The following is a 17,109-nucleotide window of genomic DNA, read 5'->3' as shown; positions in this document are numbered from 1 at the left end:
GCATTGGTGGATGATCTCTGGAGGGCCAGGGACAGGGGTTATTCCTCTGCCCTGGTCCTATTAGACCTCTCAGCGGCTTTTGATACCATCGACCATGGTATCCTGCTGCGCCGGCTGGGGAGATTGGGAGTGGGAGGCACCGTTCATCGGTGGTTCTCCTCCTATCTCTCCGACCGGTCGCAGACGGTGTTGACAGGGGGGCAGAGGTTGACCGCGAGGTGCCTCACTTGTGGGGTGCCGCAGGGGTCGATTCTCTCGCCCCTTCTGTTCAACATCTATATGAAGCCGTTGGGTGAGATCATCAGTGGCTTTGGGGTGAGGTACCAGCAGTACGCTGATGACACTCAGCTGTACTTCTCCACCCCAGGCCACCCCAATGAAGTTGTTGAAGTGCTGTCCCGGTGTTTGGAAGCCGTACGGGTCTGGATGGGGAGAAACAGGCTCAAGCTTAATCCCTCGAAGACGGAGTGGCTGTGGATGCCGGCATCCCGATTCAGTCAGCTGCAGCATCCGCAGCTGACTGTTGGAGGCGAGTTATTGGCCCCAAAGGATAGGGTGCGCAACTTAGGTGTCCTCCTGGATGAACGGCTGTCGTTTGAAGATCATGTGACAGCCGTCTCCAGGAGGGCTTTCCACCAGGTTCGCCTGGTTCGGCAGTTGCGCCCCTTCCTTGATCGGGATGCCCTGTGCACAGTAACTCACGCGCTCGTTACCTCTCGCTTGGATTATTGTAATGCTCTCTACATGGGGCTCCCCTTGAGGTGCACTCGGAGGCTTCAGTTAGTCCAGAATGCAGCTGCGCGGGTAATAGAGGGAGCTGCACGTAGCTCCCACGTAACACCGCTCCTGCGCAAACTGCACTGGCTACCTGTGGCCTTTCGAGTGCACTTTAAGGTTTTGGTTACGACCTTTAAAGCGCTCCATGGCTTAGGACCTGGGTACTTACGGGACCGCCTACTGCTGCCTCACGCCTCCCACCGACCCATACACTCTCACAGAGAGGGACTTCTCAGGGTGCCGTCCGCCAAGCAATGTCGGCTGGCAGCCCCCAGGGGAAGGTCCTTCTCTGTGGGGGCTCCCACACTCTGGAACGAGCTTCCCCCGGGTTTACGCCAAATACCTGACCTTCGGACCTTTCGCCGCGAACTGAAGACACATCTTTTTATTCGCGCGGGGCTGGCTTAAATTTTTTATCGGTTTTTAAATTTTTTAATATTAATATTAATTTTAAATGGGGTTTTAGTTCTCTATTTATTTTAATGTTTTCTAGGCCAATTATAATAAGTTTTTTAATACGCATTTTAAATTTGTATATTGTATTGTTTGTTTTTTATTTATGCCTGTACACCGCCCTGAGTCCTTCGGGAGAAGGGCGGTATAAAAATCAAAATAAATAAATAAATAAATAAATAAATAAAATTAAAAATTGTGAATTATATGAACATTCCAAATGAGAAATTACAACATAATTTGTCATGTCAGCTACCTTCACTACATCCCCAAGCAAGCTAATCCCTGGCTTTTCAGCTATTATCTTGTTATATTCCCACTTATTCCAATCTGGAATGCCAATGTTATTTAAGTTGCGTTGTTGAATAACTGCAAACATGGTTGAATACATTCAACCAAATAAACTGTGTCTTCTTTTCACACCACTTTTCCAAAATTTTAGGCGGATGCTTTTATCCCCTAATCTACTTTAATTGCATAATTTTGACACTTTTCCCCAAGCTTGCTTTGTAATCATTCTCTCTAGAGTTTAGAAAGTCAAGTTAGTGGCTGTTACTAAGTATTGAATGATACATATTTCTTAAAATATGCTACAAAATGCATTTGTCCATTATTATTATATAGGTCACAATCATTAAGCAGGTTGATTTTTGTAAACTGAATTGTTTTTAATGTATCAATATGGATATTCCTTAAAAGGAATAAAATAGTATCCACATTTTTAAAAAAACAACAGCCGCCTAGAAATAATTGATATGTTCTAGTTGGTAGAAATATGTGTGTGTGAATATGGAGTTTTGAATTACTAATGAGTAAACCAGAAAGAAAACAGATAATTGCATCCAAATTTGCCCTAAACAAGAGCTAGAACTAAGGTGCAGTAGAAGAGAATATATGTAGTACGAGTTCATGATTGAACTGTAGATTCCTTGGTGCTCTCTGAACATGATTGTTTTTATAAAAGTGTTGCATTAGTGTTGGAAGAGAGTATAGTTTGCTCTCCATTATATACAGTAGCTCCTCCTATTAGTTAGCGGAGATGGTGTTTTTTCCTAGATAGTTCTTTGACTGGGCTATTATTTATTGCTTGATTGCTTCTCTGGTATTAATCCTGATATTAATCTTTGCTTGTAGTGTGTTGATTGCTTGCCAGGAAGTGTTCCGGTCTTTTGGTTTCCTTTTTAGCATTTTTATTGTACTGTTTTGAAATGTATGTAAATATTGCTTATCTCTATGTGCCTATTAATGGTTGATTTGTCTCATTGCCAAGCTTCTAGGAATTCCCTACCATTTTTAAATATAGCTTGGTCTAATTTTCCAACTGTCCTACATAGTGGCTGTTACAATCCTTATACTGTATGTTGTAGATGACGCCTGCTTTTTCTTCTTGGGCTAGTGGATCATTTGGTTTACTTAAGATATTTTGGAGGTCTTTGGTTGGTTTGTGTGCTGTGGAGATACCTTGTGTTGAAATAGACCATTGGTGATTTCTGAGATGTTTTTGGATAGAAGGCAGTGTTATCTTTTCATAGCTCGTGTTGGTTATGCTGTAGTGGTTGTGTGTTAGACACTTTTTGATAAAGTTCTGTGTGTATCTATTTTGTTGGAAAACGTTATATAGGCAGTCTGTTTCCTCTTTCTGATTTCTGGCGTGCTACACTGTGTTTGTGCTCATCTGAATAATGTCCTTGTACACATCCTTTTGTGGGAGGTTGGGTTGTTACTTTGGTAGTGGAGCACTTGGTGAATGTGGGTGTTTTCGATAGACTTGTGTTTGTAATTTGTCCCTATTTCTTCTGCTGATGAGGATATCCAGAAAGACTAGTATGTTACTGTTTTCTCCAACTGTTATGAATTATATTCCTTTGAAAGTGTTGTTCATAGTTTCACATGTCTTCTTTTTTTATTAATATTTACTTACCAGATCCATATATTTGGTTGTATGTGCAGGAATGCTATATTTTCTAGACATTGCATTAGAGTCTCTGCTGAGTCCTGAAAGTGGTGATCCCATGCTTGTTGTTTTTTAAATTTGTTGGCATGTTTGTCCATCAAACTGAAAGTAGGTAGTCAGACAGAAGTTTATCTATCTATCTATCTATCTATCTATCTATCTATCTATCTATCTATCTATCTATCTATCTATCTATCTATCTATCTATCTATCTATCTATCTTAGCAGACAAATAATTACCATTCATAGAAAAAGTGATAAGATAAGGCCTGACATCAAAATATTCAGAGTCTAGATTTCAACAGATTTTGAAGAGCCTGCAAGTCCATTGTCTTGATGTACCCAGAATTCCCCCATGACATGACATGCTGAATGGGAATTCTGAGCCAAGTATCTTAGCACAACTTAAGAAACCAAGATGAGTGAGACTAAATTAATTCACCCATTAAACCATGTTTGTTTGCTATTTTGAAAACTTCATGCGATGAAATATATGCCATAAAACAAAAGATCATTAGTAAATTTGTTACTTGTATGTTCTAATGGTGCTGTCAGAGTAAAGGGGCCACAGGTACAAGATTTTTAAAGTCTTTAATGCCCATGAAAACGCCTTGCCCACTTCAGTTCCTCCACGCCACCATTATTCTCTCTCTCTCTCTCTCTTTCTCTCTCTCTCTCGTTCTCTCTCTCTTTCTCTCCCTTTTTTCTTCCATTGCTTCTCACACATGCAAGAGAAATCCAGAGAAAAGCATCTTCTCTTTTCCCATGTGGAGCTACATTTTCACTTGGCATATATAAGGAGCTTTGGTGGCAGAGTGGTTAAGTGCAGTATTGCAGGCAAACTCTCCCCATAGCCTGGAATTTCATCCTGATGGGCTCAAGGTTGAGTCAGCCTTCCATCCTTCCAAGGTTGGTAAAATGAGGACCCAGATTGTTGGGGACAATATGCAAATTATTCTTATATTGTAAAGCACCCAGAGAGTGATATAAAATACACGGGTAGGTATATTAGTCTAAATGCTATTGCTATTGGTGTATGATGATATATATAGCCTATTCCAGGGTATGAACATCTTATGTACGTTTAAATTTTTAGATTATATAAAAACATTGAGATGGAGTTTAGGAACATGAAGATGTTTTTCGTTGGCTTCCATGAACATTCCCAAAGCAGTTTTACAAACTGATTTTAAAAATGTATTATTTATTTATTTATTTATTTATTTATTTATTTATTTATTTATTAATCACATTTATATACCGCCCTATCTCCCGAAGGACTCAGGGCGGTTCACAGGCAAGTAAAAACATATAAATACAAATTAAAATAACAATTAAAAAACTTATTCTAAAAGGCCGAATTATTAAAAAGCTGTATAAATAATAAAACCCATTAAAAACCAATATAAATTTAAAATCTAATCCAGTCCTGCGCGGATGAATAAATGTGTTTTAAGCTCGCGACGGAAGGTCCGGAGGTCCGGAAGTTGACGTAGTCCTGGGGGGAGTTCGTTCCAGAGGGTGGGAGCCCCCACAGAGAAGGCCCTTCCCCTGGGTGTCGCCAGACAACACTGCCTAGCTGACGGCACCCTGAGTTCCATTTGCCACTTTTCCCTTCTTGAACTATATTTTTGCCCAGCAAATGATTCTGAAGTACAAAACTAGAAATTATGGTATTATTCATAAAGGTTATCCATGGGTAGAAATGGCGTTTTTTCTCTGAATAATACACATAAAGTGGCTTCATACCTTCAAGGTCACTGTGTGTATATAATTTCTACTTTGAAAGGAGCAATTTACACAACTGGTTGCCTGTTCATAGTGTGTAGATTACACATTGCATTGGGATGCCAATTCTTCAGTTCTAAACTTACTGTAAGAAGTAAAACCTGAAGTTTATGATGCTGTTGAAATGCAACCACAACACAGGACAACTTGACTACATATTACCTTATTGTAGCTAGAAAAAAGAAATAGAACAACCATTATTACTAGTTTTACAAACTGATTTTAAAAATGTATTGCAGTTCCATTTGCCACTTTTCTACATATTACCTTATTGTATGACTACATATTAGTCATGTAATAAGGTACATATTACCTTATTGTAGCTAGAAAAAAGAAATAGAACAACCATTATTACTAGTATCCCTTAGATCAGGGGTATCAAACTTGCAGCCTGCGGGGCCAGAAGTGTCACACGCTGGCTATTCCCACCCCGTTTTAGTGAAGGGAGAAAAAGTCGTGATATGTCACGTGACGATGTGACGATGTGAGCTTGACAAGCCTGCCGTAGACATTCTCAAATGATTAATTCAAACAGAAGTTTCCAAATTCTATTGATATTGTTTAGATAAAATCCATTTCCTTTCATTTTCATCTTTCAGAAGTTTGGAAATGAACCAGGAGCCACATCTAAGAGGGTAACTTGGATAGCCACACCTCTTCATTCACCCGATAGGTTGCAAGGATTAAAACTCCCAGTGCCCTCCACTCTCAGATAATCATTTAAGATTCCAAATAGTTTGTAAAGTTAAGTTTAAGCTATGAATTGAAACATACATGATTCAAATGAATTCTGGACCATGTTGGTCTGACAATACTACCTACTGTACGCAATTCAACCACTTCAAAGAACTAGCACTGCTACTGAAAAGCAGCATTTGTGTGCCTCGGCTTCCCACACTTCCTAAAAGTAAGGATTCACCGGCTGCTTTTTCCAGTTCAAGCTAGTAACACAGTCCTAAAGATGGTTTGTATTATCAAGGGATTAGCACACTAGCATACCAGTTCAGAAAGACCCCCAAGTAATGGACCTGTTCCTTCAGAGGCATCAACAGGCACTGGAGCAGGCAGAATCTCAGTGAACAAACAATAATTATTCCTTGCTAGACATAATTCAATTTTAGCTTGCTCTCACAAATCCAGACTTTTATAATCACCAAACATCAGGACATTACCAGCCAAACCCAGAACAGATGATGTAAAACTATCATCATGACACTAATGATACTGCATTTTGAACTGATGGATAATCTCACCCAGGGATTTCATGTAAATACTAAGCAATAGGGGCAACAGGATTAACCACTGCAGCCCCCACAACAGAGCAAGGACTAAATTTAACCTCTCCTATCATCAAACACTGCAACTGATCTACAAGGGTAGAGGAATAAAATCATTGTAAAACAGTTCTTGAAGTCAGATCAGAAGTATTCTATGGTCAATTTTATTAAAAGCCATTAAGAAATCTAACAGAACCAAGACAGGTACACTACCCCCATCCAGATCCTGACAAAGATTATCCATTAGTGTGACCAAAGTTGATTGTATCTGTCACAGAATAACAGATACAATCAACTTTTGTTCACACTAATGGATGATCTTTGTCAGGACCTGGGTGGGGGTAGTGCACCTGTCTTAGTTCTGTTAGATTTCTCAATGGCTTTAAAAAAAGAAAAATGCCACTCTTTGTTTTGTTTCTTTGCTTCTTTGTTTACCCTATTTTACTTTTGTCATAAGGAAAATATAAGTGGTCATGGTATATCCAATTTATTTCTTGACTAGGAATAGATTAGATTAGATGAGACTAATTACAGAGAATGTCTGATTATCTTCTTGATATAGTTCAGTTAATCTAGTAGAAACATCTCTACCCCATCTTCTTTCTTGTTCCAGTTTTGGATGGGAAGAAATAATTAATCTGCCAAATAGACTGAAAAGTTCAACTCATTCCAAAGAGACAATATTTTTTGTAATAGAAATTCCAACCATTTTTTAAAAATAAGTTTGAGGATGTCAATCAAATCTTCACTAACAATTCTAAAACTTTCTATAAACAAAATGATTCAAAGAAAAGTAGGCACTTCAGCATTCTTCAAGTTCATCCTCCACAGAAACAGATTGCATGTCAAAATAATCAGCCAGTGAATGTTTTAATACCTAAGAAAATGTATGGCAAGAAACTGTTTAAAGGACCTGACTACCATAGACAGAAGTTTTCAAAGTGAAATGAATCAAAGAAATTTGTAGACAGATTCCATTCCTGTCATAAGAGACATATTCAGTTTCATGAATAGGGCAAATAAATTAATCACGTTGATTCTTTTATTCCTGCAAAGAAGTTAAGGGATAATTGTTCTCATTAATGTATGGTATTTTTTCATCTCTTAGCTCATTAAAATTAGCTTTTCTGGAATTGTTAGAAGTGGTCCTTATTGGTTTGCAATTTCTTTACTGAAAATCTTTTTGGCTTTCAGTATCCAATATGTTTGGTTAGGCTTACTCAAATGCACTGAACTAGAACTGAGCGAAGTAAGACTAAATATACCCATTTAGAAAGAAGCTCCATTCAGTTCAGTGACTAATTCCAAATGCTATTTTTCTGGCCATGAATTTTTAGCTGGATAAGACCACATAGTTTATAGAATCGCAGGCTTTTTTTGAAGGTAAATCCTCAAAGACATATTTATTTACTGAAATTCAAGGACTCTTCCTGCTGTTACGAAATAAGGATGGAAAATTTATTCTATGCAGATAAAAAAAACATTATGTCTAAAAATAAGGACATCTCCACATATTTGGGAAAAAAAAGAGTATAGATACTTTGATATACTAAATATGATACAGTGATAGGGAGAATATTGCCATAAATATCTCCCTTGTGTCTGACTTTTTCTGACACCGGGAAGATCAATTGCATAAAAAAGGTTTTTTAAAAAAAAAAAAATCTCATATACATATTGTCAGAAATGGAAAGATTTGTGCTTGTTTTCAATTTCCTAGCTTTTACTTCAGATCTTATATTATTATCTTATATTACAGATCTTATATTAAGAATTACATTCAAGGCCACATAAAAGGCACTTCTTTTCAGATCTCAGTATCTTTGGGTAATAATACTGACTCTAAGGAACAGGGAGATCTAATGTAAAAATTAACTTTTAAACACACCATTCCATCCATCCTGATCACAATACATAAATCACACAAGCATTTGTAGTAGTTGTATAATTCTCTGTTTGCTTTCATTCCAGCTTTCAACCCTGGCCACCTGCCCGTAAATGGAAAGCCATGGGCCAAAGCTTGTTAAAGAGAGATCCAATTTAGCAGTAAGGAGAAATTTTTCTGATAGTAAGAACAATTAATCAGGAATAGCTTGCATCTTGGAGTGGTAAGATGCTCTATCACTATTTTTGAACTTTTCAAAAATAGATTGAACAACCATTTGACTGTGATGGTATAAGATCTCCTGCCTTGAGTAAGGGGTTAGACTACAAGACCTCTGAGATCCCTTCCAGCCCTGTGATTCTATGTTTTGTCTGCTCATAGAATAAATGGGAATAGAATGAATTTGCTCTGTGTCATTCAGCCTTCAGACAGCCTTGCACTATGCAGTTGGGACCTGAGGGAGTCACTATGGAAGATAATTAGCCATACAAGACGCTGCAAGTCAAAGATAGCGTGATTCATAACTTCCAATGTAAAGCATGTAAAGGGCTTTTATACACTTGGGTATTTAAAGTCATGGCTTCTACTCCTAGCGTTGGGAATTAACAGATATTTGGTGTGGTAATTAGTAGCTTAAAGGTGAGAGGTTGTTGTAAATTTATATAACTACTAGGTCTGACTGGGAAACCCCTTGCAGATCAATAATCCTAATATCAGGCATGATTGTGATCATCATGTTGCAAACAATTTATCCTCAACTGTATTTACTTAGCCGTATATAGTGAGGCATTTAAGAACTTTAACCAACTTTACCAAAAACCTTCATATTCTACAAGACGTATTCCTAAAGAAATTGTACGGTAAATAATATAGACCTACATTATTATTATTTATTATTATTTATTGAATTTTTATACCGCCCTTCTCCCGAAGGACTCAGGGCGGTGTACAGCCAAAGTAAAATACAAAATATATACAATTAAAACATATTTAAAATGGACCAAATTAGTAGACGGCTGACAAATTAAAATAAATTTAAAATTTAAAATTTAAAATTTAAAATTTAAAATATAGATTAAAACCCCCAATAAAATCAACCAATTCATGCCAGTCCCGCTTGAGTAAATAGATATGTTTTTAGTTCACGACGGAAGGTCCGAAGATCAGGCACCTGGCGTATGCCAGGGGAAGTTCATTCCAGGCGTCGGAGCTCCCACAGAGAAGGCCCTACTCTTGGGGTCGCCAGCCGACATTGTTTGGCGGGCGGCACCCTGAGAGACCCTCTCTGTGAGAGCGTCTGGTCGGTGGGAGGCATAAGGTAACAGCAGGCGGTCTCGTAAGTACCGGGTCCTAAGCCATGAAGCGCTTTAAAGGTGGTAACCAAAATCTTGAAGCGCACCGAAGACCACAGGAAGCCAGTGCAGACTGCGGAGCAGAGGTGTTCTGGGAGCCTCGGGTGGCTCCCATTACTACTCACGCAGCTGCATTCTGGACCAACTGCAGCCTCCGGGTGCACCTCAAGGCAGCCCCATGTAGAGAGCATTGCAATAATCCAGCGAGGCGTAACCAGGCGTGAGCTCCCACAGAGAAGGCCCTACTCTTGGGGTCGCCAGCCGACATTGTTTGGCGGACGGCACCCTGAGGAGACCCTCTGTGAGAGCGTCTGGTCGGTGGGAGGCATAAGGTAACAGCAGGCGGTCTCGTAAGTACCGGGTCCTAAGCCATGAAGCGCTTTAAAGGTGGTAACCAAAATCTTGAAGCGCACCGAAGACCACAGGAAGCCAGTGCAGACTGCGGAGCAGAGGTGTTCTGGGAGCCTCGGGTGGCTCCCATTACTACTCACGCAGCTGCATTCTGGACCAACTGCAGCCTCCGGGTGCACCTCAAGGGCAGCCCCATGTAGAGAGCATTGCAATAATCCAGCCGAGACGTAACCAGAGCGTGAGTGACTGTGCATAGGGCATCCCGGTCAAGGAAGGGACGCAACTGGCGCACCAAGCGAACCTGGTGGAAGGCCCTCCTGGAGACGGCCGCTAGATGTTCATCAAAAGACAGCCGTCCATCCAGGAGGACACCCAAGTTGCGAACCACCTCCTTTGGGGCCACTAACTCGCCCCCAACAGTCAGCTGCGGTTGCAGCTGGCTGTACCGGGATGCCGGCATCCACAGCCACTCCGTCTTGGAGGGATTGAGCTTGAGTCTGTTTCTCCCCATCCAGACCCGTACAGCTTCCAAACACCGGGACAGCACTTCGACCGCTTCGTTGGGGTGGCCCGGGGTGGAAAAGTACAGCTGAGTATCATCAGCGTACAGATGGTAACTCACCCCGAAACCACTGATGACCTCACCCAGCGGCTTCATATAGATGTTGAACAGGGTAGGCGAGAGAATCGACCCCTGAGGCACCCCACAAGTGAGGCACCTCGAGGACGACCTCTGCCCCCCCGTCAACACCGACTGCGACCGATCGGAGAGATAGGAGGAGAACCACCGATAAACGGTGTCCCAATCCCAATCCCTCCAACCGGCGCAGCAGGATACCATGGTCGATGGTATCGAAAGCCGCTGAGAGATCTAGTAGGACCAAGGCAGAGGAACAACCCCTGTCCCTGGCCCTCCAGAGGTCATCCACCAACGCGACCAAAGCCGTCTCCGTGCTGTAACCGGGTCGGAAGCCGGACTGGAACGGGTCTAGATAGACAGTTTCATCCAGGTGCCGGGAGAGCTGCCATGCAACCACACTCTCTACAACCTTCGCCAGGAAGCGAAGGTTGGAGACTGGACGGTAGTTTCCCAAAATAGCCGGGTCCAGGGAAGGCTTCTTCATTAAAATGATCAAAGGGTATATTGAAGATAAATTGATTTTCATGAGGTTTATGGGCCATTATAAGAAATGATGGTAATAATGACACAATAATGAGAATTAAAAATAATTTAATTAGTACAACTAGCCAAAGATTGGTGTGCAAATACTGTACATGTTGTAAAAGTTGTTCCAATCACGATTTGGGATGAAGTTGTTCCAGTCATGATTTGGGATGAAGTAACCAGCCTTGGATTATTATTTCCTAATTTTGGCTAATTTTTTGCATATTAAAAGTCTTCTTTTTAAAACTAGCTAAGCAGTCAAGAATAAAATTTCTTTTAGAACTTTTGTTGTTCAGTGAGCTAAAACAACAGATTGTGCTTATAACCAGGACAGATGAGATGTTAGCTGGTTTTGTTAAAACAAAATGTGCAGTTGTATTGCAGATTATTAAGAAGAGTAAGCAATGAGGTAAAGTTATTATTCTGCTAAACCAAACCAGCTCAAAACAAAAGGAGATTTTCTGTATTTCAAACAGGTGGTCCTTTTTGGCAGCTACAATTTTTGACCCAGTCCATTCATCCAACTGATGTGGAAAATAGCTCTACCTGCATTATCATACACACATAGACACCAGGGCTTTGGTTATTTATTTAGGTACAAAGGTTAATGAGACCTCAAGGTAAGATTCTCTTTCTGTTCCTTTTGTGCCAAATAACTGTTGTAAAGCAAGTACAAGAGAATCCTTTTTTTCTTAACAAGGATCAGACTACTTTCTAATTAAGCAGCCATCTTACCTAACCGGAAGATTATGCTCAAGAGTTAGAGCATACAAGGGAGCAAGAGACTAGGCCAGGGGTGTCAAACTCAACCTTTTTTCCCCCTTCGCTAAACTGGGCATGGCCAGCGGGTGATGCATCTGGCTCACGGGTCACAAGTTTGACACCCCTGAGCTAGACAATCACAGCAGGTCGCACCATAACTGTAAAATCAGCCAATATTCAAGAGCAAACTATCAAACTATCAAAACATTGCTAGACCAATTCTCAAATACAGCTCATCTGTCTGGAACCCATACTACATATTGGACATTAATACAATTGAAGGTGTCCACAAATATTTCACAAGAGTCAGGGCCTCTGGCTCAGCAGACTAAGTCTGTCTGTTATTAACACAGCTGCTTGCAATTACTGCAAGTTCAAATCCCACCAGGCCCAAGGTCGACTCAGCCTTCCATCCTTTATAAGGTAGGTAAAATGAGGACCCAGATTGTTGGGGGCAATAAAAAGTTGACTTTGTATATAATATACAAATGGATGAAGACTATTGCTTAACACAGTGTAAGCCGCCCTGAGTCTTCGGAGAAGGGCGGGATATAAATTCAAAAAAAAAAAAGAGTCCTCCACTCTTCCGCTCGCAACAAAATACCTTATACCACCAGATTTGAAATTCTGGGCTTAGAAAACTTAGAGCTACGCTGCCTTCGGTATGACCTAAGCGTAGCTCATAAAATTATCTGCTACAATTTCCTACCTGTCAATGACTACTTCAGTTTCAACCACAACAATAAACGAGCACACAATAGATACAGACTTAAAGTGAACCACTCCAAACTTAATTGCAGAAAATTTGACTTCAGTAACAGAGTGGTCAGTCCCTGGAACGCCTTACCTGACTCTGTGGTTTCATCCCCAAAACCCCAAAATTTTAATCTAAGACTGTCTACTGTTGACCTCACTCCATTCCTGAGAGGTCTGTAAGGGGCGTGCATAAGAGCACCAGCGTGCCTGCCATCCCTGCCCTAATGTTTCCTGTATTTGTATCTATTTTATGTATCCAATCCATGTTTATACTTATTACCTAATACGTTCTTGACAAATAAATAAATACATAAATAAAATAAAATAAAATAAAATAAAATAAATAAAATAAAACCCAGGTCTCACCTAAATTTCACTCTGGTTTCAAAGCAATCCTACTAGCAATATAGATGGCAGAGCAATGTGAGTACCCAAAATCCATATCCAGACATTTTCCATAATGCATTGGCAAGCTAGTCTTTCTGTTGCCAGCTTTTGATATGAGAGTCTCCAGAGACTCATATGCAGTGGTGGGATTCAGCCAGTTCGCACCACTTCGGGAGAACCGGTTGTTAACTTTCTGAGCAGTTTGGAGAACTGGTTGTTGGAAGAAATCATTAGGGCAGAGAACCAGTTGTTAAATTACGTGAATCTCACCACTGCTCATATGCCTTTGTGCTTGCCTTTGTGCAAGCAGCTTCCAGGGGTGCTGGAGCTCTGCATGATCATACTTCCAGCTTGCAAGCGTCCATATATAGAGTTGCAAATATCTGTACTCTGTACAAAGACATGCAGATAGAAAGTTAACTGACATACAACAATTTAGCTTCCAACAGACCTGTAAAGGATTGGCTGAGTCACCTAGTCTCAGTTCAACTGACTGCACAAGTCTGTTTTGAGAATCACATTAGATTGCTTACATGAATTACTGTCCTGAGACTCTTAAAGGAAGATGAGATATCAATGTGACAATAACTGTGAAATAGACCTTGAAGCTCCAGCTCCAGCTAGCTCTAGAGTTATATGCTCTAATAATTGTTCTTTTAAGCCAAAGACATCAGGAATGCTGCCAATGGCAACACTGTTTTGACCTATCGCTCCTCTTCACTTGTCACCCATGGTGACTGGCACCCCTCCCTGGTGCTATTGGTGGAGCAGATACCATCAATATTTAACATAAACAGTAATATCTTTGATATGACACTGCTGCATTCTGCCACACTGTAATACCAGGCAGATCAAGGCAACTGACACATCTTTAATTGCCTTCCCACAAAGATAGGAAGCATTTGCTCCTTTTTTAGAAGTATCTGTTTTTTTCCAGCAATGAAAAAGTGCAGGGGCTCCGGGACATTCAAAGTCCTCCAAAAGTGATGGCAAGTTAAGCATTCTCTTTGCAGAGGATGACATTATGATGGAGATTGGTGTGGGATGAAGATTCTGGCTGCCAAACTTCTCTCTGGATTAAGGAGAGATCTTTGATATAGCCCCTGTGACTCCTTACAATGGCTTCTCATGAGTAAACCACAGGAATCACCATTCTGTGGTTTGCTTGTGGGTTGAGCAGCTAGGAGTCAAAGAAGGAACCATCATTGACATATCTTTTTAAGGTCATTAAGGAATGCAAACCTCAATTATGAATCACTTTGGATTTGTGAGTTTTTTTCTGTTTTAAAAAGCTTAAAACTCTTTGAAACAAGTTATACTGTGTTCACTAGGTGAGTTGACTTTTCCATGGAGAAAGGATTTTTAAATACAATTGTGTTTCTCTATTTCAATGGCTTTAATAATTATTGAACGCTGAACACTATAACAAGAGAATAATTATGGAAGCCATTGAAATAGAGAAACACCCCCACAATATGAACAAACGGGATGACACCTCCCACCTACCAGACATCTGGAAACCAGCCTTGTCAACAAACGAGTCCCAGCCACGAAAATTGACCCTGGACCCAGGACAACACATAATGCCACCACCAATTATCCTCATCAGATTCAAACCCAAACCCATCCCACAGACGAAACACAACCACTATCCAGAAGCCAGACCATGCTGACACCACTGGCTGCTGCACCCCCCTCCAATCCCCACACAAAGCAGGCTGACACACACCAGGAACACATGACAGGACCTCAGACTCAGAGCCAAACCAGGGCCCGGGATGCTGCCATCTGATCAAGACATCACATCACAGAACTTCAGAGGCCACAACACCAAAGCTCAGGAACAAAAGACCAGGACCACACCCACACAGGATGCTATGAAACAGCCGACCAATCTGCAAACACACACTCCATCTACCAATCAAGATGCAACCACACAGCAACCAACCCGCTCACAGCAACACTCCCCACCTCCCCACCAGTATTTATAGAGAGACGGCAGCTCCGACCACTCTTTGCTCGAGAAGAACAAAGCTGAAGACATCAGCCTGAAGATGATGAGTGAGACCTCGTCGAAACGTCACCAAGATACTCTCAACCTTACACGGGAAAAGACCCGAAAATGCCAAGACACTATAGTTGGCCCAAGAGGAACCTAGAAGTTAAAAAAAATGGAAGGAAATCTAGGAGTGAACTTTTTGATGTAATATAATGAAAAAAATTATGAAGATTTTTGTCAAATGAAACTCAGAAATGATTGATAAATTGTCAGTTAAGGATGCAATGGAAAAAGAACAAGATACTTTGGATACATTTTAAATTAATCTGAATACGGATATAAATATGACAAGCAAGGCAAAACGTGCAGAAAAAGAATGTATTGGACTTTCAAATGAAACCGGATGATGCTTCAATAAAACTTGAAACCAGAAAAGAGATATTTTTTTTTTCAGCATGCACAAAAGAGATCTGTTAAAGTATTGAAGGGCTTTCTGATGAGTCACCCCCCAAAAAGAGGAGAAATTTCTTTCATTGGATTTACAAAACAGACTTGCTAAAGGGATGAAAGATGTTTTCAGGAAGGACAAAAAGATGACAAGAAATCAAGCTGTGGAGTTTTATTTGATGTGGGGAGTCAAGAATTTAGATTGTTAAAAGGATAGGGATGGAATACAAGAATAGCTTATTTGATGCAGGTTAAGCTACATAATTACTTCCATCTTATGCAACTTTAGTTTTATTTATTTATTTATTGTTATTTATTGTTTAAATGTATATACCGCCCTTCTCCGAAGACTCAGGGCAGTGTACAGCATAGATAAAACACATATACAAAAGAATTAAAATACAATATATATTTAAAAATCTAATTCCATGAGCCGAGAATTTAAAATAGGAAGATAAAATTATAAAATAAAATAGCCCCACTAAAACCCCGCTAAAAACCCTCAATTAAAATTTATCATTAGGCCAGCCCTGCTTGATGAAAGAAAAAAGTCTTAAGCTCGCGCTTAAAAGTCCGGAGATCGGGGAGTAAGCATAGCCCCATGGGTAGTTCATTCCACAAGGCAGGAGCCCCCACAGAGAACGCTCTTCCCCTGGGGGCCGCCAGCCGACATTGTTTGGCCGACGGCACCCTAAGGAGACCCTCCCTGTGATAAGGAATAAGTTGATAAGGAATGCATGATAACTTAGATTTTATTTTTAGTTAAGACATGAAATCTGGGATGAAGCATGTGTGTATTTGTTGGGAAGATGGGGAAAAGTTACTTCTTTTTCATACTATTTTATATTCCTGTGTGTGTCTCTGTGTGTGTGTGTGTGTGTGTGTGTGTGTGTATGTAGGTCTTTGTTTATTTGGGTTTTCTCCCGTGTAAAACACCCGCGAAAACCTCAGAAAATAAATATTGCAGCTCACACATTGCTCCCAGAAGCACGAAGCTGAAGCCTGAAGATGACGAATGAGACTTCGTCGAAACGTCGCCAAGACACTTCCAATTTTACGTGGGAGAAAACCCGAATAACCAAAGAGGTTTTCGTGGGTGTTTGTATGTAGATCTTTGGTTATTCGGGTTTTCTTACGCGTAAAATTGGAAGTGTCTTGGCGACGTTTCGATGAAGTCTCATTCGTCATCTTCCGGCTTCAGCTTCGTCCTTCTGGGAGCAATGTGTGGTTGCAGCTGTTTCTTCCTTTTAACTGCTAGTGGGGTTTGAACTGATTGGGTGGGAGCTTGGCTGTGCTCTGATTGGATGGGGGTTTTTGTGTGCTCTGACTGGATGGGGGTGTGTCCTGTTTGGGTGGGGGCTTGGTTGTGCTCAGATTAGTCTGAGTTGCAGGGGGATTTGAGCTGGTGAGCTGCATTGCTGTTGTTTGGCTTCGTGTTTGTGGTCGTGCTACATCTTCATAGTGGGTGTCTGTCTGCTGCATGTATGGATTGGAGGGGTTTGAAATAGCTAATGTTGCAGCTGCGGTCTGGCTTCTGGTCCTTGGTCATGCTTCCTGATCAGTGTGGGTTTGGGTCTGCTTTCTGGGTGGATGTGTGGTGGTGACATCCTGTGTGGACCTCGTGAGTGTGGGTCTGGTGTCATTCCTCGTGTTAGGGACTCGTTTGTCAATAAGGGCGGGTTTCCAAATGGCTGGTAGGTGGGAGGTATCATCTCGTTTGTTCATGCTCTGTGGGCGTTTTTCTATCTCGATGGCT

At 40.8% G+C, this 17,109-nt stretch overlaps 1 protein-coding gene across 1 annotated transcript in view; it reads right to left on the bottom strand.

The window, feature by feature from the left end:
* Positions 1–17,109, bottom strand: part of KCTD16 (potassium channel tetramerization domain containing 16) — a 197,672-nt gene that overhangs the window by 118,047 nt on the left and 62,516 nt on the right. The window lies entirely within an intron of this gene.

This window comes from Ahaetulla prasina, chromosome 2, assembly GCF_028640845.1.
Source record: "Ahaetulla prasina isolate Xishuangbanna chromosome 2, ASM2864084v1, whole genome shotgun sequence".
Taxonomy (NCBI): Eukaryota; Metazoa; Chordata; class Lepidosauria; order Squamata; family Colubridae; genus Ahaetulla; species Ahaetulla prasina.
This window is presented reverse-complemented; position numbering and strand designations above follow the sequence as displayed.